The sequence below is a fragment of the Hemicordylus capensis genome, chromosome 2 (genome assembly GCF_027244095.1).
Source record: "Hemicordylus capensis ecotype Gifberg chromosome 2, rHemCap1.1.pri, whole genome shotgun sequence".
In the NCBI taxonomy this organism is placed as follows: domain Eukaryota; kingdom Metazoa; phylum Chordata; class Lepidosauria; order Squamata; family Cordylidae; genus Hemicordylus; species Hemicordylus capensis.
In genome coordinates, this window is record NC_069658.1 from 395,264,246 (window position 1) to 395,291,287 (window position 27,042).

At 44.9% G+C, this 27,042-nt stretch overlaps 1 protein-coding gene across 1 annotated transcript in view; it reads left to right on the plus strand.

Moving 5' to 3' along the window:
- The first annotated feature begins 6,915 nt into the window (after positions 1 to 6,915).
- GRIN2C (glutamate ionotropic receptor NMDA type subunit 2C) overlaps positions 6,916 to 27,042 on the plus strand; it is a 123,595-nt gene continuing 103,468 nt past the window's right edge. The window contains exon 1 of the mRNA XM_053291083.1: positions 6,916 to 8,258. The gene's annotated coding sequence lies outside the window, so the exon portion shown is untranslated. The remainder of the gene's footprint in view (positions 8,259 to 27,042) is intronic.

A 27,042-nucleotide genomic window follows, 5' to 3' on the forward strand; every position in this document is an offset into this window, starting at 1 on the left:
GGGGATGGGAGAGAGGGGGCTGTGCCATAGCCATAGTTCCCCAGCATACATAAACTGTGCGCCTATGTGTTTTCACAGAACCACATTCCCCATTCAACATCATTATGTTAGAAGGAGGTGGAGAGGGAGGAAGCTTTGTGACTCAAAAGCAGGAGTCACATGGTGGACAAGTGGCAAACATCTCTGTCACATAAAGGGTAAATGGGTCTTAACATGACTACCCCATTCCCAGCACACAGCATCCCTCTCATGGCTGTTGCTGGTGTCTATCTTCTGTTTCTTGTTTAGATTGTGAATCCTTTGGGGACAGGGAGCCCTTTGATTGATTGATTTTTATTTCTCTATGTAAACTGCTTTGGGGTTTTTGTTGAAATATCCATTTTATTCATATACCCTTCTAGAGTTTGTCTCACCATATTGATGGCCCTTGGGAGAGACAGTCAGTGGCACAACTTACTCTATCAGTGACTAATTTTGCGGGAAGTGTTAAATTGTGTGTGTAAAACCGCTGGGATGTCTTGTACACTGTATCTGGTTGTCTGGCTTATTTGTCTATGATGTTCCTTTCCACCAGGGGTTTAACTGGGAGGCTTTCCAAGCTGTTGGGGTTGGCAGGTTCAAGATTCCCCATCAGCAATCCTCTCTGAGTTTGGCTGCAGTTATATTACTTGCCAGTAGTTTGGCTAACAAATAGTTAACTGGCAGAGTCAAGCCCCATTATGTAAGCAGCAATCTCTCCCATGCTTCAAAATGCCAGTTGTCACTGTTAGGATCCAAAGATATTCTCTATGTGTCTTCACTATATGTTTTGCTTTATCATTTTAAGAGTGGAAGATTTGTATAAGTCTGGCCGGGTATGCGTGACTGTGCAAAAAATAAGTTTGTGGGATTTTTTAATACACGACACAAGATGAGACAATGACAATTTCAGGCTGCATTTATTACACTACTTTCATTGTACACTTATGCTGTAGTTGTGTATACTTGTCCATCGAGTTTCATGGTCCATATTTGGAAACAGGCTTGTAGACTTGGTGAACAATAAGCAATGTTGGTGGTAGATCTTAGAAAGAAAAAAACCTGAAACTGTATGATCAATGGTGTCCCACCTTACAGAGAGCTGTTGACTCCAAAGACTGTCAGACATTAAGCAGTCAGGTTAATCCTATTGATTGATTGATTGAATTTATATACCACCTAATTTCAAAATCTCTAGGCTGTGTACAGAACCAGCTTCAGTTGTGAGCATTTGCAAGTGATTCAGATATGCAATAAATAACAACACAGTAAGAACACTATTAATAAAATCAATTTCAAAAAAAGGCAATTGGATGTAATTGACTTGAGAAGTGTGCGAGCTTTTCAATTATTTTCCCCAGCTTCAAACTGAGTACCATAGATCTATGAAAAACAGCAATAATAGTAATAAACATAGTATATGAATACTGTTAACAGTAAACTTGTTAACTGCTCTTCCAGTCCGATTCAGCCACTCTGGCATTCAGAATTCCAAACAAGTCACATTGGTCCCTTTGCACCTTCACCATTTGAGGACATACAAAGGGGTGTCTTTTGCAGGTTTGTTCATCTTAGTGGATTGGCTTGCGACTTCCTGGAACTCCACATTCACGTCACTCATTCTACAGTAACAGTAACTTGAACCAAACGGATTTCCATATTAGAGGGCTGGGAAGAATTTTTCCTTGGGACAGGTTTGCAGGTGTATTTTCTGTTGCATGGCTTCCTTGATTTCATATTTGAGTTTTGTTTGGCTGAATTCAGAACCAGGCCTTTATGAATTCTGTAGGGGAAATGTTCACATTCTACAACAAAGAAATTGAAGTGCTGCAAACTGAAATTTCAGATTCAGCCACAAGACTTGCCTGAGGCTGTTCGAGCTAGCCGTCAGAAAGCTCTACTCTAATTTACACACCAAACAGTGAACAGATTATCTCATTAGAAAACTTATGATTGCACAGATATTAATCTGTGTGACTTTGCTCCGAAGATATCTAGGCTCAAGCTGGAAAATCTACTCAGGTTTCCTGAATCTGAGCATCACACTTTAGGAACTTCTAGTCTCAGCAAAGGTCTGGAATTCAGGAATGCAGATATTGTGCCGGCCTCTCCCAGTAGCTCACTGCAGGTCCAGATCAGTTGCTCAGCAATCCCATTTCCTGTTGGCATCAATAGGACACCTGTCACCATGCCAGGGACTGAAGTTTTGGTCTACAGTGCTAAAGATAGGCACCCTTAACAGCCAGAGTTATATATAGCTATTTAGCTGTGCAGTAATAAACTCCCTCATTCTCTCCGTTTGAAGCACAAAGTGAAACTTGCGATACCCCTCCAGTCCCAGGAGTGTCACAATGATGCGCTGATCCCCTTCTCTTCCCACATATATAGCTGGGGACGGGGTGTTCTCTAAAAGGGAGATGATACAGGGAATGAATGTGGTCTATCTTTAGGGATTTTCAGGGCCCACTAGCTAGATGTCTGAGGCTGTACTCTGTTTGCACAAACATCCATTCAGGGTTGGTGTCATACTGGCTGTGTGCTGAAGCACAACCACAGCCATGAGGTCCACACCACAGATCACTGCAATTGCTGGTGTAATCACTGTCCCAATATCCTCTTGATGCCAGGAGCTGTGTTGGCATCAGGTTGCCCCATTCGATGAAATGTTCCTGATGTGAAAGGTACAAAGTGTAACTTAAACATTCCTCTCATTTCTTGCCACCTTTCAGCAGCAGCCAATGCAGCTCTAGTAGACATGTTAGTTGCAGGGCATGCGGAGGCCTCCCTCCTTTGAGATTCTGCCACTATTTTTTGGAACAAGTAGCATTCAGTTTATTAGCTAATAACTCATTTCTTTTAATATTCCATTCTTTATTCAAAGATGCCTTACATATTGCTCCCCGGCATCCTCCCATCCCACCCAGATGCTGCTCAGGTCAACTCCTTTCTTTTGCTTCATCCATTGTGCCATCAGACTATTGAATAGGCCATTTTCTTAGTGCTTTTTTGTGCCATGGCTGGCAGATTCCAACATATATCTGTTTCACTGTGGTACAGTGTCTTTAGTCAGTCCATTGATGCTACAACTTCTCCTGGGGAGTAGTGAGGAGTAGACAACTCATTTGTAACTTGGTGGGAGGGAGAGGGGGTTTCCTCTGGCTCTTCCCCGCATACCCTTGAACCTCTGTTTGGCACTTTGCCTCTCCATCCTGGTTATGGCATCTCTCCCCCCCCCCCCCGCTCCCTGCTTCACTGTTCACCAGTGAATGAAGGTTTTTGCATTTTTCCCCATCTGTAATTCAAATGCAAAACCTACATTGGATTAAGTACACACTAAAAACTGGCTCCCCTCCCCAGCCACACTTTCTGTCCTGCATTAGAGATGTTCACAGATTTGTACACCAAGTCCAAAAGAGGCTTGAAGGTGCCATGACACCTTAGGGAAGGTTATCAAATGTAACTGTTCAACTCGACTGCACAGCACTGCTACTGTGGTGGTCTCTAAAAGGACGTTCTCGTGGTGGCCGGGTTTGCATTTGGCCACTTGAACTGTTCTTGCTCTCTCCATGAGTACTGTGTGAGCAGCATCTAGTCAGTAAGTACAGGCATAACGAGGGGATTGCCCTCACCACACTATTCCTTGTGACAAATCTGCACCTATAAATGTGGAAGCTATTCGTATGCATCATGTGTTCTCTCCGTAATGATCAGCAAACAAGTTTATTTTTAAAAGATGTGGAAATGGGCCCCTGCCCCCCTTCTTCTCCAGAAGGGCAGGAGGGAGAGAGCAAAGAGTGAGCTTTCACCCAGCTAGCAACCCCTCGCCCACCATGCCTTAGGGGCCTAGGGACATTTGTTGCCTCTTGTTCAATCCTAGCTATGCCTCTGATGCATATTTAAAAGAACTATGATTCTGAGGGTTGTCTGATATTTGGGTGGGCGGGGAGCTACTTTTTGGCTTTGTCCCTATCGCCCAAAAGACATTTCCAAACTGCACAGCCATGTATGCTGCCCTTATCTCCTTGAAAGAAGGGCAGGATAAAAAAGCTTATTTAAAAACAAAACAAAAAAACAAAACCAGCAGCAGCAAGTAACCAATGCCTTCCAATCAAGACTCTAGTTTCAAAACAAATAATTTTCAGTGGCGCTTTTGTGAAACTGCAAGGCAAAAGCACTTGGAACTGGGCATTAGATAGCAATCTGATATCACACAAACCCTTTTTCTTAAGCTTTGAACCCTGGCCCATGGTATTTTAAACAATACATACATATTTTAAACATGTATTTGTAATTTTGGGTCTTTTTTGAAATGATTTTCTTTGTTAAATATACTTAAGATACAGGTTTCTTCTTCTATGCCAGGAGGCAGGGCGGGGTATGTGTGTGTATAGTTCATTGTGTCCTGCTTTAAGGGGAATTGCCTGATTGCTTGGTATTTCCTTTGTAATATAGCCTTAACAGCTGGAAAAGACTAGAGAAACACAGGTTGCTCAGAGGCATTTCTGAGGTTAATAAGCCACTAACTATACACAGGTTTTGAAAAGTCATGACTAAGTCAGAGCTAAAAAGAATATTTTTTGGTGACAAAAACAATTAATGGGCTCCTAGAAAAGAATATGTGGAGGCCGTAACATTCCCTCTAGCAGAGAATACTCATCTCGAGCATCTTGGGTCTAAATAGTTATACTGTTTATTAAATATAAGTTTATGAGGTGCCACAGCCAGGCAACTACACTAGCGATCAAGCCTATGCCTCTAAAGCATCGCACCTTGATTGTTTGCCTGTGGTATAAAAAGACTTCTGATACTTCCATAGCATACTGCCATAGACTGAACCAGTCATGGACTGAACCAGCCTGGGGACTCAGATATTTGTGTAAGGGGAAAAGCAATGTGTAGGCCAAGATGATGGTGGCTAGTGGCTGGTAGAAAGTCATGAGTAAATGTTGCTATTGTCTTGCCATCTTGCCCCCATAGTCAATTATTCTACAAACACCTCAGGAGTCGTCATGTTGAGCCAAGCTGTAGCTTGCTTTTGACATCTTGCATTAAACATTTAGTCACTTTCCATCAGCATCTCACAAGATTTATTATCTGAAATCCATGAGGTCTAGGAACTCACTCTCCCGTTAAAAAGAAAGACAAACTAAAAAGTGTATTATCATTACCCCTGCTAACTGGGCAAAGAGGCACCTTTTTAACATGGTGATTCTCTTTATTTAGGAGGGGGAGAGTAACTGGCCCTGTCCACCCACAGCACAGCATCCCTCCAGTGACTGTTGCTGGTGTCTTATCTTGTGTTTCTTTTTAGATTGTGAGCCCTTTGGGGACAGGGATCCATCTTATTTATTTATTATTTCTCTGTGTAAGCCGTCCTGAGCCATTTTTGGAAGGGCAGTATAGAAATCGAATTGATAAATAATGAAATAAAATAATAATAATAATAATAGTTATTGTTATTATTATTATTATTTCTTGTTTACACAGTCAGACAGGTGTTATTGACTGGTTTGTTTTATCCAGACATCGAGTCCTTCCCAAGGACCTGGGATGGCTGAATTTTATTGTTAGTTGTTATAGATATCGTCGCAGAATATAGGCTGTTCCCAGTAAAGCTGCTTTTTGTAATTGGCTAATGGTGATTTCTGTGGCCCCTATTATTATTATTATTTTATTATTATTATTTTTACATTTATATCCTGCTCTTCCTCCAAGGAGCCCAGAGCGGTGTACTACATACTTGAGTTTCTCTTTCACAACAACCCTGTGAAGTAGGTTAGGCTGAGAGAGAAGTGACTGGCCCAGAGTCACCCAGCTAGCTCCATGGCTGAATGGGGATTTGAACTCGGGTCTCCCCGGTCCTAGGCCAGCACTCTAACCACCACACCACGCTGGCTCTCTATGGTGTTGAGGTGCTCTTCAAGGTCTTTTGGGACTGCACCTAGGGTGCCAATGACCACTGGGATTATTTTGGTCTTCTTCTGCCACAGCCTTTCAATTTCCATTTGTAGATCTTTGTATTTGGTGTTTTTTTCTATTTCTTTTTCTTCTATTCTGCTATCCTCTGGTATTGCTATGTCGATTATTTTGACTTGTTTTTCTTTCTTCTTCTTCTTCTTCTTATATGAACAGGAGGAGGAGGGCTTACATTTGAGCAGACCAGAATATACAGTCAATGGTTCTGGGCTCTGGCCATGTTTACCTCCATATTGGTTAGAGGAGGGCCATCATCATCCCTGCCAGAGCAACTGGATTGCGTGGGTGGAAAGGAAAGAGTGGCTGATGAGGAGGGTAGGAGGCTGGAAAGTACCACCAGGGGAGATGGTAAAGGCACTTGAGACAACAACTTTGGAGCTAGTCAAACTCTATCCCTCTTACAGCCTTTAAATGCAGGAAGGTGATGATGACACAAACATTTGTTTAAGTTTATGGTACTAGTCCTCAGCATGTGAACGCTGGGAGTGTGTGCTGGGTTGCCACACAGCATCTCTCCATCCATGCGAAAGGTAAAGCTTCAGAAGAGCCCACAAGATAGAGGACAGATTCTCCTGCCGGCTGATGACTTTCCCGTTTTTCTTGCCAACAAACGGAGGGTGATACAGCCTCTACCTAAAGGGACGGTTTCACTAAGCACTCTCCCCCACACACTGATGTTTCTTCTTTCTCGCCCGCGTCTAGATCCCCCGCGCATTCTACAAATTAAAAACCGGCCGGTCACATGACCTTTAGCCCTGCCTGGGTCCAGGCGACAGCTGGAGGCTTCTGACTCCAAAGGCTTTGCTGCTCTCCTCCTCTTCTCACCCCCTCCCCTCCGCGTGCGTAGCAGAAGGGGGACTACCCCTCCCCTTTGAAGCCCCACCCCCGTCGCACTCCTTAAGGGCGAGGGTCCGAGCGATCTTAAAGGGACAGGCTGTGGAAGAGGACCTTGGTGGGACGCCAAGCTCTGGTTGGGGAGCTAAGACGTGTGGGCAGATGCGCGGGGAGCAGAGGATGGCAGCGGGGAGAAGGAGGGGAAATAGACAGCCGAAGGGCAGAGTAGGGCTCCTGCCTGCCGGAGCTTGGGGAGAAAGGAGATGCAGGAGGTGGGCGGCTTGGAGCCGGGAGCGCCCTGCAGAGCGGTTCTAGGGTATCACGGGCACTCCACTGACTAGGTTGGGGCTTCTCCACACTGGGGTCGCTCTCGCCGTCTACTACCCCCACTCCAGTCGCGCTTTCACCCTCTGGAGCTGCTCGCTTGGCACTCTTGTGAGCGTCTGGCAGCTGGATCCTTGTACAATAGTACACATCAGAGCCCTAGATGCCTTTTCAGGGCGTACGCGGCTCTTGGCTTTTTAGAAGCGAGATTTAGGGTGGGATTGCGCTGCCTGTTCTTCCTGGTCCTTCTGACTTGCGGGGAGAGGAGAAGTGCAAAGATCAGCAGAGGGCAAAAGCCCGCGGGAGAGAGCAAGCCAAAGCTCCTCGGACGGCGGCCCCTTCCAGTCGTCCTCCTCCTCCAAAACTGGGAGCGCAGCCCGCGCAGACGGAGTAAGGCAGCAGCTTTAATCGGAGCCACCTGTCCCCTCCCTGGGACTGGCGGAGAGCCTAGGCGCCAAGTTGCAGGGAGGTTCAGGCAGGGTTAGAGGGGAGGGGATGGCAGGCCAGGCGCAGGCAACCCCACACGAAGCGGAGGACATCTGCCCGGTCTTTCTGCCAGCGCCCTGTGCTCTCTTGCTGTCTAAGATCCTCTCTGCTGTCCCGCTTGCCGCCTCCACCTTGGCCGGGGAGATGGATGGCAGCTGGGGAGGGAGATGAAGGGTGGGGGAAGGAGACTCCTCTTGCTGGCATCCAGAGCGCGCAGCCCCTTCGCCTCCTCCAAGGGCGATTCCCGACGGAAGACGTGCCCCCCCTCCCGCCTTCCTAGCCTCCGGTGGTTGCCCAAGTTGGATCTCTCCCCCACTCCTGCCCTGCCTCCCCAGCAGTCGGGATCCCTCGGGCCCCCCTCTGAGTGAAGGATGCGCTTCTGACAACATCCAGGCAGCCCTTCGCGCCACCAGTCTGCCTCCGTGGTGCCAGAGGGAAGGAGGACGCGCTGAAGGAGTTTAGGGTCGCTCTGATTTTTCCTCACCCAGCCAGCCGGGAGAGAGAACTGGGCACCGCATGGGGCGGGGGACCACCAAGATCACCTTCCTCCCAAGCTCGTGAGGAGCTCCGACCTGCCTTGGAGAGCAGGGGATGCAGCCCGCCACAGCAGTCACCCTCTAGTAAGTAGCCCGGCTTTGTTTACCTCCTCCTCCTCCTCAGCAAGAACCTCCTCACGTAGGAGATCAGGAAAGAGGCGCTCATTCTAGCAGCTCCGTCTCCCGCCAATGTCACGCCTTTAGACCAGGGGACTCGAGCTGGCTCGTCCGTTGCTTGCAATCCCGGAGCTGGAGCGCTTTCCCAAGTTGTGAACCCCGAAAGAATAACTTTTTGGGGGTCTGCGTCTTGCTCCCCGTTTCTAGACCTCTTCCTCCCACCCTCTTGCTCCACTCCCTCCCCCCCCCCGCTTTCCTCACACTGTTCGGGGATGAAATTAGCTCCGGTCCATCCTCTGGACCCTGTTTGGATGCATTTCAATGAAACATTACGGGAGGGAAGGGACGTCTTATATGCCTGCTCTCCCCTTCCTTCCCCTTTAATCTCCGAGTGTCAGTATTCACATCCCCATCTAGCACCTTGCGTAACATCGCATGAGGCAGGACACTTTGCATTTATTTTTGGTTAATCCATATGCGACCTTTTTAAGCTGCATTTCCCCCCCTTTTTTGCGTGTCTGAGCTGGAGCCCTGAAGGGAGGGAGGCTTGTCCTGGTGACAAATGTTTTTCCTCTCTGTCCCTCCACGTTGCTTCTCAGCCACTGGCATTTCTCTCCAAACCATTACAGCTTTGCGTTCTAATCGGTACTGATAATGCTTTTCCCGTCTCCAACTGTTGCTGCTGGAGAAGCGAAAGGAGAAGGAAATTATTGTTGTTGTTTTTTCATTATCATCATCATCATCATCACCATCATCTATTACAGAAGATACCCACTTGCAGAATTTGCCAGAAGGGAGTTTTGGAAATGCTGTTTGCCCCCATCCAGGGTCCCCAGGAGGTGAAATAGGAGAGGGAGACCCTAGCTGAGACAGAGATGAGAAGTGATGGAGAAAGAGACTTTGTGGGGGGAGGGGAAGAGGGAAGTGTCAAGGAAGAGAGGGACCAGCTATGGAGGTATAAACCGAAGTAGCTTCCTATGGGGCGGGGTCATGCATCACCATCTTCCCCTCTGGATGTATTCTTGTCTTCACATGGATGAATGACAGCAGGAGATTTTCCCATTTTCTCTTCTCCTCTGCAAGGGCAGCTCCAAAGGGGGGGGCAAGCACCCCCTCAGAAAAGTAGTTGCCCCCCACCCCTTTTCTGTTTCAGTAATCTAATGTGGGACACAGGTCACCCACCCAGAAGTTCACTACATCTCTTTTGTGGCCCCCCCCCCGCCCCTTTTGCTGGTGTCACCCAGTACTGCTTCTCTGCTTTTCTAGAGACTCAGTTCTCTTCTGTGCTTTGCTCATGTAAATCATCATTATGTGTGTCCCATTTGACTCTGCAGAGTTTCCCCCTGTGTTCATTTGTATTTTCTTAGGTTTGGACACTTTTGTGGATAACTTATTATAATAGCAGCTGTGACAGTACTCAACTGAAGCGCTTAAGTCTTTATGTCTTTTTAATATCAGTGGGAGAGCTGAACATAAGCTTCAGGCTACAATCCTATCTATGCTTACTTGGGAGTAAATATTGAACTCTCGTAGTTCTTTCTTCTGTGTAATCCTGCATAGGATTGGGCTGCACATCTTTCCCGCTGAAATCATTTAACAGTGCTTAATGTTGGCTGCATCATGCTATATAAAGTACCGTAAGGAAATTTCATTCCTTGCTCAAGTCACGGGGTTTGTAAAATTTCCATTGGGGGGGGGAGAGGAGAGGTTTGGCTTACAAATAAGTCAACTCTGTCCATCATTGCCACCTGCCATGGCTTAAAATGGATAGTGAGAGGAAAAGGAGACTGATATTAAGCAGTCTCTAGATTAGGTAGCATATTCTCAAAACAACCACCACTACCAGAGACTGAAGGCTTATCTTCTAGGAAATTCTCCTGCACAAGCTCCATTGAAGGAAGCCTCTTGTAGAGTTCCCACTCATTTCAATGGAGCTTGCATAGAATAATCTCCTGGAGGACTGTGTCCTGAGAGGTTATCTTGAAAAGTTACTCTTAAAACTTTGTTTTACCCCTCTAGGCTTTGCTCCCTCTCACCCATCTTTCTTCATGCACTTATTGGCAATTCACACTGCTCCACAGTGCAATGGTAAATGCAGACTTACAACAGCAGCATAAAAATGATGATGGCTGCCGACAGGTGTTTGTGTTTTAAATCATAACAAGCTCATAAAACATTCCCTGCAAACAGAACCTTGCATATGAAATGTTGGGAGCTGTGACAAGGTGAATGAGGTGACACAATTGACTGGGAAAATAAATGCTGCAAAATGTAGCAGGAGAGATTTCTGGGTTCCCATGATGTCATCAGTCCTTCTGGAGGGTGCCAGTTTTTGAGTTCTCCTGCTAAAGAGACTTTTAGTCTAATTTAGACTTTTTTTTTTAGCTCCCTGGAACTCTTCAAATGTTAAATACTATGTTTCCATTTCTTGTAAACAGCAAACTTCCCTCTGATTTCCATGATATCAGGATTAGGGCTACTAACTGCTTCCATACTCCTGGTGAGTAGAGATGCAAGTAAACATTTGCTTATACTTGAAAAGTCACCTGAATTTGTTTCCAACCTCTGTCTGGTCTAACGAGGGGTCCTCGGTTTGAAATACCTTAGACTGACCACCCTTAGCACAGCAGCATCGACTGTTCAATCCATTCGGCCTGTAATCTCCCTTTTAAATAATTTTCCTAAATAAGTACTTATGTGATGCTTATTTAGAGGGCTTTAGGAAATATGGATTAAAGAGGCTATATTTTGTCCCTCTTTTTAATACACTTTTAAAAAGTACTAACAGGGAGGGGGGGGAATCAACAGCATGCAGAAAAACTATATAGCAGACACAGATAACCATATCAACCCAGCTGCACACTCCATATTTCTTGTGGAGGGGGAAAAAGAGCTGGTGGAACTGGTGCTGTGTGTTGAAGCCACCATGGCTTTAAAAGGATAGTGATGGGGGAAATGGATTCAGACATCCAGGGCCTCAGCAATCAAAGGATGACCCCATCATGCACCTGCCTGCAGTTGTTACACTCAAAGGATTCTTTGGAGTCTGTCTCATTCCCTTGTAGCGTAGCAGCACTTGTATCTCTTGGCTTTCCAGTAAAATGTCTTGGGACTGAGACCGTTGGTTCACGCTTGGAACCTCTGGAACTCTTGTTCAGTCTTTTGTGCTGAGGCTTGGAAGCAGGCCTGTAGCCAGCTGGTGGCATGGTGTGTACCTGCCACACCAAAAAATTATCTTTCCTCCCTGGCCTCACTGACTGTTTTCACTGAACATTTTATAATCTGCCTCTCCTGACTTCTGCAATCCGCTCCAAAAAAAATCTTTTGAGGCTAGTTACAGGCCTGCTTGGAAGGACATCCATCCGGATGTAGGAACAGAGGAAGCTGCCATATACTGAGTCAGACCATTGGTCCATCTAGCTCAGTATTATCTATACAGACTGGCAGTGGCTTCTCCAAGGTTGCAGGCAGGAGTCTCTCTCAGCCCTATCTTGGAGATGCTGCCAGGGAGGGAGCTTGGAACCTAGATGCTCTTCCCAGAGCGGCTCCATCCCCTGAGGGGAATATCTTGCAGTGCTCACACATCAAGTCTCATGCTTGCTACCTCAAGATCAGTTCTTCTCCCAGTATCATCTTCCAGATGTAGAGACAAGCAGAACAGCTTGGTTCCAGCATGGATATCCATCAGTCCTGATTGCTGACTTAATACTTTCCTTTGGCAGTTTATCTTCAGGCTTCGTTTTGCCCCCAACCCCGTTCTTGACTGTCTTACAATTTGCAGTTCCAGTCTTCTTCCCTCTCCCCTCAGTCATGTAGTGGCCACATTCTTCCATCATATCTTTGATAATCACTGAAATTCAACAAAAGACTGTAGGCCTCAAGCCTTTCACTAGTTAAACAAAAGTAACTTTATATTCAATTATTGTCATATGTGACAATATCAAAACAGTGATACATATGCTGGTAACCTTCAGACTGGATTACTGCAATGCGCTCTATGTGGGGCTGCCCTTGTATGTAGTCCGGAAACTACAGTTGTTCCAGAATGCGGCAGCCAGGTTGGTCTCTGGGGCATCTAGGAGAGACCATATAACTCCTTTATTGAAGGAGCTACACTGGCTGCTGATACGTTTCTAGGCAAAATACAAGGTGTTGGTTATAACCTATAAAGCCCTAAACAGCTTGGGCCCTGGATATTTAAGAGAACGTCTTCTTCGTCATGAACCCCACCGCCCACTGAGATTGTCTGGAGAGGTCTGTCTGCATTTGCCACCGGCTCATTTGGTGGCCACTCAGGGACTGGCCTTCTCTATTGCCCCAAGGCTTTGGAATGCGCTCCCTAGTGAAATAAGAGCCTCCCCATCTCTGACAGCTTTTAAGAAGTCTTTAAAGACACATCTGTTCACCCAGGCTTTTAATTAATATTGTTTTAATGCTGTTTTAAAATATTATTTAAAAAAATTTAATGGTAATGTTTTAAAATTTTTGTTTTTGTTTTAACTAATGTTTTACTTTCTGTTTTTTGTTTTGTTGTAAACTGCCCAGAGATGTAAGTTTTGGGCAGTATAAAATATGTTAAATAAATAAATAAATAAATAATATTTCCCATGCTCTCAAAACACTTCCACTAAAAACTAAAATAAAACAGAGTGGCTTATTCAGTCCTCGCGTATTCTGCAGAGGCAAGCCCCAGTCAACTGCATGGAAGTACCCCAGGAGCATGCTTCAGAGAACAGCTTGCTCTTCACAGTTCCCCTGAGAAATACCTTCATCTGGTCTGTTGGGTTGTATTACAAATGCAAAAGAAGATGGGCAAGTGAGTGCATTGGTGGAAAGTGAGATAAAGATACAGGGCCTTTTGAAAGGGAGGTAGGGGGCAATCACCCCAAGGCCCATACATGGAGGGCCCTCTTCCAAAGTGTGTTTCAGTATTTGAAATGACCACATGGATTGTTTTCATTCATTCATTTTATTGTTTCAACTCCATGTTAAAGAATTATTTCCCTATCTTGGGTTATTACACTGGCACAAGATGCAGTGGCTGACTTATTGTGCAATGTTATGCACATGATGGAATCTAACATTGGCACAGTTGTGTAAGAGCACTGTTGTGCAAGCAGGGGCGTAGCAAGGTTGGAGTGGGCTCAGAGACAAGATTTTAAACACCCCCACACCCCCACTGAAGCTCAGGTCATGAAGTAAAGAAAACTTAAATGAGGCTGAATAGTGGTAACAAAAAGCATAGTAAATATATATAACCTATGTGCCACAATAGAACATCATCCTAAACTATTTTTTTAAAGGTTTTGTAAATTGTGGACGATGCAAGTTCATTAAATGGTACTATAGAAAGACATGCTGTTCAGGTAGCTCCAGGTCTTAACACTCACATCAGTTTCGGAGGGTGAATACAACTGAAGGAAGCCTGGGCAGGTGCGCAGCTGGGGGAGTCAGTCATGTGACTTGCCTCTGGGGGCCCCCAAAGCCAGTGGGCCCCCAGACAACTGTCTCCCCTTGCCCTATTATAGTTGCATCCCTGTGGGCAAGTGCAGAAATGTTGCAAACGGAATTGCACAAGTGCAACCACTGCATATAATGGCTGTACTGTTGCACAACTCCATTTGTGCATTTTCATGCTTGCACAACTGTGCAAACATTACATTCCACCGTGTGCATAATGTTGTGCAGAATGTCAGCCAGAGACAAGAAAGTGGTGGTGGTGGTTTGCTCAGATGAACATTCTGCCGCCAGGCTTCTCAGAATCTTAAAAAGGCCCTCTAAGGATGGTCTACTTTATGAAAAGCAAATTGGTAACATCTAGAGGCTTATCCACAGCTTATTGTTCTTTTTATTCTGTTTTCTCAGTTTGCATGTCACATAGCTACATTCTGTCACATGAACCTGCCCATATATTAATATCTTCCAAGACCACCTCTGGGAATCTCTGCCTTCAGAAGTTAGACAGGTGGTGACTTGGGGAAGGTTCTTTTTGGCGATTGTGCCCTGTCTGTAGAATGCCCTCCCAAGGGAGACTCGCCCAGTGCCTACTCTTCTATCTTTCCAGCACCAGGCAAATAACATCTTAATATCTGGTTGATTGTGGCATTGTTATAATTATTAGCTGTCATCCAGACCTGTGTTGCAATGACACAGTGAAAGTAATTGTGTGCACTTATGGTCATAGAGCTACACAAAGCTGTAGTACTCTGCAATGGAGACATTGTTAGGTACTTAAAAGATCCAGGGTCTGGACCCACAGCCCCTCTTTTGATAATTAAACTCAACCATGTCCCTCAAGAAGAATTACATTTTTTAAAAAACCCTCTGTAATATTATAAGACTGGGCCTGTGAAGGTGGAAGCAGCAGAGAGCTGGGTAAGGCTAGGAGCTCTCTCTACCTGCTCTGTGCAGATGCCTCTACTGCTGCACTTCCTTTCTGGAAGAGGTCATCATGGAGGAAGGAGGAAGGTGGCTGATGAGATCCAGGGCTCTGAGCGATTCCTTGGGTGCCCTTGCCCATGGACCAGCCCCTAATGATGCCCCTTACTCTGCAATGTTGCACAATCACTACTGGAAGATCTTCTCGGAGACGCATTGCAACACATTTTGCAGTGTGTCGACACTTTTGTATTAGTGCTACTAGTTGCAACTAATCTGGAACAGGCATTCCTTTTGGGGCTCCTTGTCATCATTCTCCATCTGTGTGCTAGTCCAACAGCATTACCCTAAATGCAACACTAGTCTGGATGTAGGTAATTAGTATTAAGAATATTTATGTGCTGCTTTTCAATTAAAGAAAAAGGTCACAAAGCAATTTACATAGCAAAAGGGATGCAAAAATGAGAGGGATGTGTAAGAAAGTCCCAAAGGGGCTCACATAATCTAAAATGAAGTCCAAAAGAGACACCAGCAATAGCCACTGGGAAGGACATTATGCAGGCTTGAACAGGAACAGTTTCCCTCTGCTACATCGAAGGGAGCACCATTTTCAAAGGTGCCTCTTTACTGAGTTAGCAAGGCGTCCCCAGTTGCTATGTTTTATGCCTGCTTTATTCTGTTGATTGTCTTATTTTACATGTGTTAAACGTTTTCACGTTAGCTGCCATGAGAACACACTTGGGCTGAAAGGTGGGATAGCATTTATTATTTAAATTCAAGCAACTCTGATGGACCAATAAAGGTAAAGTGTGCCATTGAGTCGAGATATTCTGGGGGTGGGAGTGGGGATGTAGGAAGGTGCCCATATACTCTAAATCCAGGTGGCTTCTACATATCCTATTTATTATTAGTGTTTAGCAACTTACACTGTTCTGTGCAACTGTCACAGCAACTGTTCTGCCAATTAAACAAAGAGGGAAAATGGTAGAGAGAGAATCCTTTCCTGTCCACTTTGGATATATTAATTTATTTCGACTTTTTGAGTTTGACTTTTGAGGGCAGTGTGGGGTAATTTGCAGTTGCAAGCCTCATTTTGCACTAGCCTGGTATTTGCACCAGCTCGCAGGTACGGAATACACAGAGGCAGAATGCCTCTGAGTACCAGTTGCAGGGGAGTACTCCCAGGAGCACTCCCAGGCTATGTACTTGTTCTTTCTGGGGGAGTGTAACTTCATCCAATACAGGCAGATCTAAACCATCTCGCAATTCCTGACTCCCTCACAATCAGCATCTCCATCTTATTTGGATTCAACTTTAGTTTGTTAACCCTCATCCAGCCCATTACCACCTCCAGGCAGACATTTAGAGAAGTTATGCCATTTCCTGATGAGGTTGATACAGAGAAATAGATTTGGGTGTCATCAGCATATTGATGACACCAAATCTCCTGACGATCTCTCCCAACAGTTTCATGTAGATGTTAAAAAGCATTGGAGACAGTACAGAGCCTGGTAGATGGTGATGCATTAACTCTTGCTTTCCAGAGCAACAGTCTCCAAGCCACACCATCTGGAGTCTACAAGAGAGGTAGGAATAGAACCACAGTAAAACAGTGCCACCCAATCCCAACTCACTCAGGCAACCCAGAAGGATACTATGGTCGATGGTACTGAAAGCTGCTGAGAAATTCAAAAGGATCAGCAGAGTCACACTCCCTCTGTCAATACCCAGTTGGAGATAATCCAAGAGACTGACCAAGGCAGTCTCAACTCCAAGGTCCACCTGAAAGTCAGTTTTAAATGGGTCTATATAATATGTTTCTGCCAAGACTACCTAGAGCTGAGAGGTTACCAGCCACTCAACCTTGCCCAAACATGGAAGATTGAAGATGGGTCAATAATTGGCTAACTCCGGGGGATCCAATGAAAGTTTCTTCAAGTATGGTGTAATGATAGTCTCCTTAAGGCAAGGAGGCATCCTGTCCTCTCTCAGAGAAGTATTTAGAATATTTGCCAGCCCTTTCTGATAGTACAACTGCCATATGAAATAAACTAAGTTGAACATGGGTTTATTTCATCTGGCAGGTGGTAGGGTGTACAATCTAAAGCAACTTGTCCACATCCTCAGGAGTCAGAATTCCCTCTGCCAAAGTAGAATGGGCCACCACTCCTTGCTTGTGGCCGGATGGATGGATTGATTAAGTACCGTCAAGTCGGTGTCAACTCTTAGCAACCACATAGGTAGATTTTCTCCAGGATGATCTGACTTCAACTTGGCTTTTAAGGTCTCTCAGTGGTGTCACAATTGAATCCATCTACCTTGCGGCTGGTCATCGTCTTCTTATCTTTCCTTCAACTTTCCCCAGCATTATGGACTTCTCAAGGGACCTGGGTTTTCGCAAAATGTGTCCAAACTATGATAGTTTGTGCCTGGTCATTTGTGCCTCGAGTGAAAATTCTGTATTGATTTGTTCTGTGCTCCATTTGTTTGTTTTCCTGACTGTCCATGGCATCCTCAAAAGTCTTCTCCAGCACCAAAGTTCAAAAGCATCAATACCTTTTCTATCTTGCTTCTTCAAAGTCCAGCTTTCTCATCCATAGAGCATTATGGGGAAAACCATTGTCCGAATTATTCTAATCTTTGTAGGTGTAGACATGTCATGGCATCTAAATATCCTTTCTAAGGCTTTCATTGCAACCCTACCAAGTGCTAGGCATATTTCTTGACTGCTGGATCCTTTACTGTTGATGGTTGATCCTAAAAGGCAGAACCTATCCACCACTCCAATGTCTTCATTGTCAGTTCTGAGGCTAGTTGCTGTACCTATTGTCATTAGTATAGTTTTCTTTACATTTAGTCATAGTCCCATTTTTTCCACTGTGCTCCTTGACTTTCATTACTTGCAGATAGCTTGCAGATCATCCACATTCTCAGCTATCAGAGTGGTGTCATCAGTGTAGCGCAAGTTATTGATGTTTCTTCCTTCAACTTTAAAACCACGCTCATCTTCTTCCAATCCAGCTTCTCTCAGTACAGTATATGTTCAGCATATTAACTGAATAAATACGGAGGAAGTATACTGCCTTGTTTTACTCCTTTGCCAATCTGGAACCAGTCTGTTTCACCATGTTCCATCTGGACTGTGGCTTCCTGACCTGTGTAAAAGTTTCTCATGAGAACAGTGAGATGTTCTGGGACACCCATTTTCCTAAGGATATTCCACAACTTGACATGGTTGACACAATCTAAGGCTTTTCTGTAGTCAATAAATCACATATTGACTTCCCTGGGGTATTCTTTAGCTTTCTCAATTATGCAGCGTGTATCAGCAATGATTTCTCTTGTTCTTTGGCTTTTTCTGAAACCAGCTTGAACATCCGGCATTTTCCTTTCCACATAGGGCTCTAATCTGCGTTGGATGATCCTGAGCACTATTTTGCTCAGCATGTGAAATTGTGCAATGGTTTGCACAATCTGTTGCGTCTCCTTTCTTTGGTATGGGTACGTAGACTGATCTCTTCCAATCTGTTGGACATTGTGTCGTTCTCCAGATTTGCTGGCATAGTTTGGTTAGAGCCTTGACTGATTCTTCTTCTGTTGCTTGCCATATTTCTGTAGCTATTCCATCAATTCCTGTAGCCTTCCAACTTGTTAATGACTGGAGTGTGGCCTAACAGATGAAATTTAAAAGAATGCCACACTCTTGCCCCACTCATCATAGAATGCTGTGATACCCTCGTGCTTTTTGAAGTGTTGTAGGACAAACCCACCAGAAGAGCAGGACTTCTTATTCACTTGAGAGTAAGGGTGATGATTTAACAGGTGTTGTACTGAGACTTGGCTGGGGGTAGATGTGCCCAAGCTACTATAAAAGGAAATTCCCTCATTTTGTCTCTTGAATGGATTGAGCCTGTCTGTATGTTGGGAAGTTAAAGTAAAAGCACTACTCCTCCAAGAGTCTTAGGGCAGATCTGCATTGCAAACTCTTATCAAGCTGGCATCATCCAATATAGTGCATGTAGCATAATGCTTCTTGACAAGGCATTTTTAGCCCCAATAAAACCCAAAGTTGTATCTAGATTGCAAATCTACGCTTGTTTAATTCCACCCTTTCTCCACAGAGCTCAAAGTCTTTCTCCTGCCCCCTTATTTGTTCTGCCCAACACAACACTGTGAAGTAAGTTGGGCTGATAGATAGTGTCTGGCTCCAGACCACCCAGTGAGTATCGTGGTTGAGCATGGAATTGAACCTGAGATTCTCTGGTCAAGATCCCACACTCTGACACCACAGTGTAGTTCAGCAAGAAGATGCTAGGGATCTCATAACAGAATATTAGCACCTTGTGTTTCCCAGGAGTCTTTGAGTGAAGCCAGGGTACTTTCCAGATTACCTGCCCAACAGCGGCAAAATGCTTCAGTTCAGGCAAATCGCATCAAAATGTAAATAGCAAAGCGCCCAGCAGGGGGAACAGTCTCTCGAAAACTAACAAGCGGAAAATACAGCAACATTTATACACTGGTCATATGTTATAGCAATAAATCGCAGCGATTAAATCTGAAACAAGACATCAGAAATGTGAACAGCACCCTGCTGTCAGCGTAGGGACTTCGGTGTCACAACAAAGGAAGTGCGGAAACACACTTGGGAGATAGGTCGTGACCCCATTGCAGGGTCTAAATCTGGAAAGTGCCCAGGATAGTAAACTGGTATAAAACTGACACAAGTTTGCATTGCAGATGTGTCCTAAGACTCTGAAGAACATCTCTCTATCCTCTGCATTGGTATTTCTTTTTAGTAGAAGGATTGGGGAGCACTGCAAAGCACTCAAACTCCAAGCACTGCAAAGGTGTTTACTCTGAACAAGGCAAGCAGTGCCATTGAGATTCGGAGAGGCTGTGACATTGTGTTGCAAGCTCAAGGTGTTCCGACTGGACATGAGTTATGGAGTTGGCATCCCAGCTGGGTATATGGCCAGTGCACCTGTCAGAATCCTTGTACCAACCCTGTGCTAGAAGTGACCTTTGCCCAAGTTCTGACCACTTGTTGTTATTAAAAACAACACTCTGTAAGAAGAGTGAAGGGTCCTGGCTGAATTTCAGCAGAAGTCACAGCATTGTGCTGACCTCAATTTCATTCTGTATTTAGAAATAAAGATGGCATCCTTGTTCTCTTATCCTGTCCTTGACTATTGAGAACATATTGCTACTTGGCTCTTCAGTAGATGCCATTTCTAGTCCTGCTAGGGTTGTATTATAGAGCTAGGTGAATTGATTCTTTCATTTCTCCCTGAGTACTCACCTTTATTTCAGGTGAAGGGGCTGCTGTGAGATACAGGGGACAGTGATGAGCAAAGAGGTGAACAATCTGGCCCCAGCCCAGCAAAGCACTCAAGTATGATTATTAATATTATGCCTGTGAATAATCCCATTGAAGTATATGCTTAGTTTAAGCACATGCGTAAGTGCTTTGCTGGATTCGAACCAGGGTACACTATACCTTAGCTCAAGGTGAATTCAGCTCTACCAAGGGTGACCTTTTTGTCTATTTGAAGCAGTCATAGGAACATAAAATCTGTATTTCCAGAGAGGTGGCCATGGTAAGTCTCTTGCAGCAGCAACAACAAAAAGTCTTGTAGTATATAAAATACTAACAAATGCAAAAGCTTTTATTAACTACAATCCACTTTATTAGATACATGAAGTACAATCCTCAATATACAGGTGTACGAACACACAATATACACAATATACAGGTGTACACACACACACACACACACACACACACACACACCTAGAGAAAAAAATGTACACGTTGAAATCAGTTGGCCAGGAAATGCAAGAGGTATAAACCAGATTCAGACATTGGCAAGATTCAGACCAAACACTAAATTGGAGGTCCATTCACCTCTGGCTTTGCTAGCCAAACATCTGAACCCAGGGAACTGTAGTTAAAAGACAAAAAGGACCTGCCGATGATGTCTTCATTATGTCCGATCTGGGAGTGCAGTTTGACTTTGCCTTTGCCTCCAACCGGTGTTGAGGGAGGTAGCTCCACCCTTGCTCTGGCTCCTATTGGCCGCGTGGACTGTCCTTTAGGAAATAAGGAAGCCTGCACAAGAAGCTCCTCGCCTTTCTGCAGTCTCAGTGGCTGCAGGTCAGTGAGATTGCAGTAGGTTTGAACGCAGAGGGGAGACTGGGGGGCGGGGGGCAGGCAGAACCACTGGTCCACAGGACCTGCGGCTCCATATTTCATCTGAACCGGCCCTTTATGTTGTACCTATGTTTAGATGTCTGTGCAAAGGTACATTTTTGTGTGAATGTCTGTAACTGCATTCATTTTAAAAGTGTACCTAGGTACAGATCCCTCAAATGGTTAGTACAAAGAAGAAATGACCTACTGTACCTGCACTCAACATAATTCATGAATAATTGCACAGTACCTGTGTACAGATCTGTACTTGCACACACTTTACCCAGATTTCACAAGTATAGAACATTACATGTGAACAAGGCTCTATTCTGTGATAATTACTGATTGATTGATTAAGTGCCGTCAAGTTGGTGTAGACTCTTAGTGACCATATAGATAGACTCTTTCTAGGATGATCTGTCTTCAGCTTGGCCTCTAAGGTCTCTCAGTGGTGCATTCATTGCTGTCATAATCGAGTCCATCCACCTTGCTGCTGGTCATCTTCTTCTCTTTCCTTCAGCTTTCCCCAGCAGTATGGACTTATCAAGGGAGGTGGATCTTCGCATAATGTGTCCGGAGTATAATAGTTTGAGCCTGGTCATTTGTGCCTCGAGTGAAAATTATAGGTAAAATTATGGGTAAAGCTTAAAAGTATATCAGAGAAGCATGGTGACAACCCACGAGAACAGTAATTGGTGATAAATCCTCCTAGCAAAGCTGAGTTCATTAACTCTGTAATGTGACAAAAATCTATTGCTATTATCCAAACCTGAGAAAATATCTGTGTGTCATCTCTGAAAGGGGTATTTACTGTATGTAGATGCCAAAACTGGTGCTTTAAAATCTCTTTCTCGCTCACACAGACACTATATATCTACATTACAAACCTATCGCGGTTTTATGCTAATGTATCATGGCTCATCTCAAAGAATCCTGGGGATTGTGAGTGTTGGGAATTCTCTGTTAGAGATGTCTAGCTTCCTCAGAAAACTACATTTCCCTGGGTAAGAAGGAGTAATGGTTAAACCACTTAATATATGTGGATGGCCCCCACACAGCTGATGGTGTATGACCCACACACAGTTAAAATGTCATCCCATGTTTGAAATGCTTGAGAAATCTTACTTACAACTGGAAATTGTACTCAGTTCTGGTTTGCATTAATCTGGATTTCCTGTCTCTGATTCCGCTTATCTGATCCACGTAGTAATTTACAGACCAAACTAGATGCTGGAGAAACATGGGGTCCCCCAGCCTCATGTTCCCTTTGTAACACTGTGTGAGTCTTCTGAAGGGGAGAGTAGTCAGGCAAGGTGATGATGGTGAAGCTTATGCCTTCCCCTCTCTGTTCATTCACCACTGCAAAGCCCCCTCCACAACACTTGGTAATTCCCCCCTCCCCAGCTGAACTCTGAAACTGGATGAGCCTGGCTGGAGGGGGGTTGTAGGGGATAAAAGGTGAAGGAGGGGTTCAGCCTTCCTCCCTCTTCTCTGCCACTCCCCCTCTCTGAGCATTCCCTGTTGTCTTGGCAAACACGGGTTCCAGAAAATGGCATGGAAACAGCTCAGCTGCTTGGAAGCTCTTTTGAGGTGCTGTCAGACTCATGCTTGCAATTTAGCTTCTGGTCTGATTGCTTTGATCCTGCTGTGAAATGCAGCTTCATGATATGGCTTTGCTGTTTTAATTTTAGCTTGTTGTTTGTTAATAGTTTTACTATTGTTGTAGGTTTTATGCTGTTGTAAGCTGCTTTGTGTCACAAATTGTGGGAACTGTGGAATAGCATATTTTCCTCCCAAACAACTGACACAAAAAATAAAACAGTGTTTTCAGAAAATGATTTATTTTTTGGTTTTTCTATTACTTTATTTTTCATTAGTTTTCTGTATACCAATGTGACTTCCAGTTCATCTTTCAACATAGTTATACTAAAACATCCACATTTGCTCTCATGTAAATATTTTCTTCATATTGATATATCTAGTTGTTATGTCCTAGTCCTTATTTTCATCACCATAGTAATCCTTTAGTTTCACTACTATAACAAATTCCCCAACTGTTATTTTTACTTTTCAAGCCCCGTTAATAAATCCAAATTAACATTGTTTTTCATATGCTGCAGCGGGTGGGGCGTAATCAGAATCACACCCATAGGTTCTGCCTCCATCCTCTCATCACTGATTGGCTCTGTGTGCGTGGAGCCTATCCATGCTTTTGTCTGTGCTCAGGATCTTTCTCTGCATTTCATTTGGAGAGAGAACACATGCCTACAAGTGATAGGCAAGTAAGTGATGTGCACAGAAGTTAGGGCCTAGCTGCCAGGATCTCATGAAGCAGGGAGCTCAGATAGTGAGTGTCCTATGGGGTAGTGAGTGCAGACCCCTGCTTCCCCACCCCATGAGTGTCACCCTACCTGCCTGCTGCTGCCACCCTTCCTCTGCCCGCACTCTGCTGCTGTCTCATGTCTTTTAAAGTTGCCCCTTGCTGGCTCTAACCTCGGTGTTGCCACCATGACCCCTAACAAATGACCATACAGCCTCTGTTTGAGAACTTGTAATGAAGGAGAGCCTATTACTATGCAAGGCAGACTGTTTCCCAGTTGCCTAGCTCTTAGGGAGTTCTTCCTAAAGTCTAGTCGGAATCTGCTTCCTTGTCATTTCAATGCATTGGTTCTAGCCCTGTCCTCCCGAGTAGGGATGTGCACATATAGATTTTTTTCATTTTGATTTGTACCTGAATCAAAACACTCCCGATTTGTTTGGGGCTCAAATCTGACACACACACACACACCCCGAATCACCCCAGATTCAAAATGTACCTGAATTTTCTGAATCGATTCGGATAAAAAAAAGTGTCCAGGGGCCAAAAGAGTGGGGTGGTGGTGGTAGTGCCCAGTGGGTGAAAGCTACCACCCAAATTTCAAAGAAATTTGGCAAAGAGATGATTTTAAAAGAATTTTTGAAGTTTATGCATCTTTAAGATTTTTCCCATAGGGAATAATGGGGATTTCAACAACCTTATAGCTACACGTGGAGGGCACTGTGGTGGCCCAGAGTGGGGTGTGGTGGGTGGTAGTGCCCAAAAGGTGCAAGGAAGCTTCTACCCATATTTCAAAGGAATTGGGCAAAGGGCTGATTTTTAAATGATTTTTGAAGTTTACGTATCTTTAAGCTTTTTTCCATAGGGAATAATGGGGATTTCAGCAGCCTTAGTTATAACTTCCGGGTAGGGTGGCACCAGGGTGGCTCAGAGTGGGTTGTGGTGCATGGTAGTGCCCAATGGGTGCAAGGAAGCTACCACCCAGATTTCAAAGGAATTGGGCAAAGGGCTATTTTTTAAAGGAATTTTGAAGTTGGCATGACTTTGGGGCAGATTCAGGGCAGAAAGGGGGTTTGGGGGGGCAGAAGAGTGGGTCAGGCAGTGGTGCCCCAATGGGTGCCTCCTACCATCCATATTTCAAAGGAATTGGTGAAAGGGGTGATTTTTAAAGAATTTGTGAAGTTTGCACATCGTTAAGCTTCCCCCCCATAGGAAATAATGGGGATTTCAGCAGCCCCATAACTCCACTTGGGGGTCACCGGGGTGGCCTAGAGCGAGTGGTGGTGTAGTGCACATAAGGTGCCAACCACACCCATACCCACAAGCCTATGGGGTACTGGGTTTTGTTGTTTCTGAGGTGTTCTGAGAGTAGATTCTCTGGTAGCAAATGAGAGTGGATTCATTTTCAATGACAAACAATGAATCCACACTCATTTGCTACCAGAGAATTCACCCGAGTGCCCCACAAGTGGAGTTATGGGGCTGCTGAAATCCCCATTATTTGGTGTGGGGGGGGCAAATTCCTGGAAAATATGGGGGCCAGGGGTAGTTGGCCAGGTGGCCGGTGGCCACAGCAGCTGGGGCTGGTGGCTGGCACAGACACAGCAGGCACAGGCAGGCAGTGATTCTCTCAGCAGCAGGAAGGGGGTGAAAAAAGAATTCTCTTCTTCTCAGGAACAAAAAACAAGCAATGCAGCAGATAATCCATTCCCAGGCTGGCATGCAGTAGCCAGCAGGGGCAGGCTGGGTAGCAATGCAAGCTGGGCTCAGGCTGGCAAAGCAGAAGGCAATAGGCATGGCAAGGCAAAGCAAAGCTCTCTTTCTCTCTCTCTCCTCCCATGAGGCAGAAAGGCAGAATGGTGGGTGCTGCCTCTTTAAATCTAATTGAAAATCCCTCCTTGGACTCCCCCCACCCTTACCTCTTCTTCGACCCTTCCCCTGGCCAATGTGGGGTCAGTCAGGAGTGGCAAGAGCCAAAAGAGCCAATCTGAAACCAGGAGGGAATCATCAGCAGATCAGCACATGCTTTTGTTCACTGATCTGAAGCTTGGAAAGGTGGGAAATTCAAATAGACGCCAAACACAAAATGAAGACTACACGGAGATTGCCACAAAATTGAGGTCCAAAACAACAAAACCTTCGGCTCTGAAATTCGGGTGATTTGTTTTGGAGCCAAATCTTTTGGGACTTGCAGGGGACGTGCATTTGTTTTGTGCACAAATCGCCCGAAACACGTAGATTCGGGTACAGATCGTTTTGTACCCGAAACGTTTCACACATCTATACTCAAGAGTAACAGAGAATAAGTCCTTCTAAGGAAGGAACGATAAACATACTTTCCACAGTAGAAAGGAACTGCAAACATAAATTTAGTGTAGTTTGAAGGAACAGCAAACATAATTTTATTCGCTTGAAATTGTTCAGGGCTTGTTACATTTTCTCTCTCACACACACACTAGTGAAGAATATTTTCTCTCTATGGAGATGGGCCTCATTGCCACAGAAACAAAGACGGAACTTCTCTGTTAGCGAGCTCCACTTTAGCCCATTTCATTTTGGAGTTCTCCGACTTGAGGACAAGCTTAAGATTATGATCCTGAGCTTGCATAGCTTTTTGTCTGGAAATCGCACTCGGATCCTTTGGGAAAGGATTTTAGAAACGATAAACTAGCCTCCATATTAGTTAGACTACGTTAGCTCTTTTTCTTCCTTTCTCTTTTAAGATGAGCAGTGTCTTCTTCAAGTCAAATGCAGAATGGGAGAATGAACAATCTCAGAATCCCACATTTTTCTCCAGTAAGTTCTTGGAAAAAGAATGTCGTTCACACAACCTCTGGGGCTGGGGAGGGATGCGGGGAAGGCAAGACACTACCTACCTTTCCCCACACAATCCAGAGCCAGACCATGGCTCCACCGCTCACGCACCCACACAAGTGGCGGGACAGCCAATGGTGTGGTGAATGAGCGGTGGGTGGAGCAAAATCTGGCCGCTTGGTATCTCACAATGCACCATGTAAGCAATGCAGTGCACTGGGATATCTCCCAGCTGCTGGGCCTCTCCTGCCCGCTGGCTCTATGGTGAGTATGGTTGACAGCAGCCCCAAAGGAGCTGCTAGCAGGCCTCTCATCGACACAATCAGGCAGTGAGGTAGGAGGTGCATGTGCATCTTCCTACCTCACTTTTAGCCTGGGTTTTGTACTCGGGCTACCCGGCGGGGGAGCACTGGGATCGGGAGTGATGTTGGGGGGAGAGGAAGGGGCAACTTCTCCCTAACCAAGTAGGTTGCCCCCCATCTACTTCTCCAATGCTGAATCACAAACTGGGAATTAAAATAAGGCAACAATTCTAAGCATGCATCTTTGAAAATCAACACTACCAAAATCAATTATGTTCTTCAGAGAATACTGTATATGTTTGGGATGGAAAGGTTAGTGTAAAATATATCATTATTTATCTTTCGAAAATCTAGCATTTGGGACAAAGGTCATCCCCTGAAATTCTTTGCCCCTTCTGTAAACACACACACACACACCGCCATTTGTTTCTTGTGCTGCCACCACTGATTGCAAAGGGGAGACGAGCTGTACCTGTTGGTTTCCTCTTCTTTGCAAGTATTTGCAAGACCCCTCTCCTGCTCTGCAGCTGGCCATGCTTGAAGGGGAAGGCTCTGCCTTACCACCTGATTATTAAAAAGAACTACCTTGAATCACTCTTTTTGACCTGATTTTTGGTTTGGAGGTCTTGATTGGAGTTTGAGACAGCAGAGAGGTTTTAGGTTCTCTTTTAGTTCCTAGGAACAAAACCTCTCAGAACTAGTTTTACAGGTTTAGATTCAACTTTCTATTTGACTCCCTGCTAACTCTTG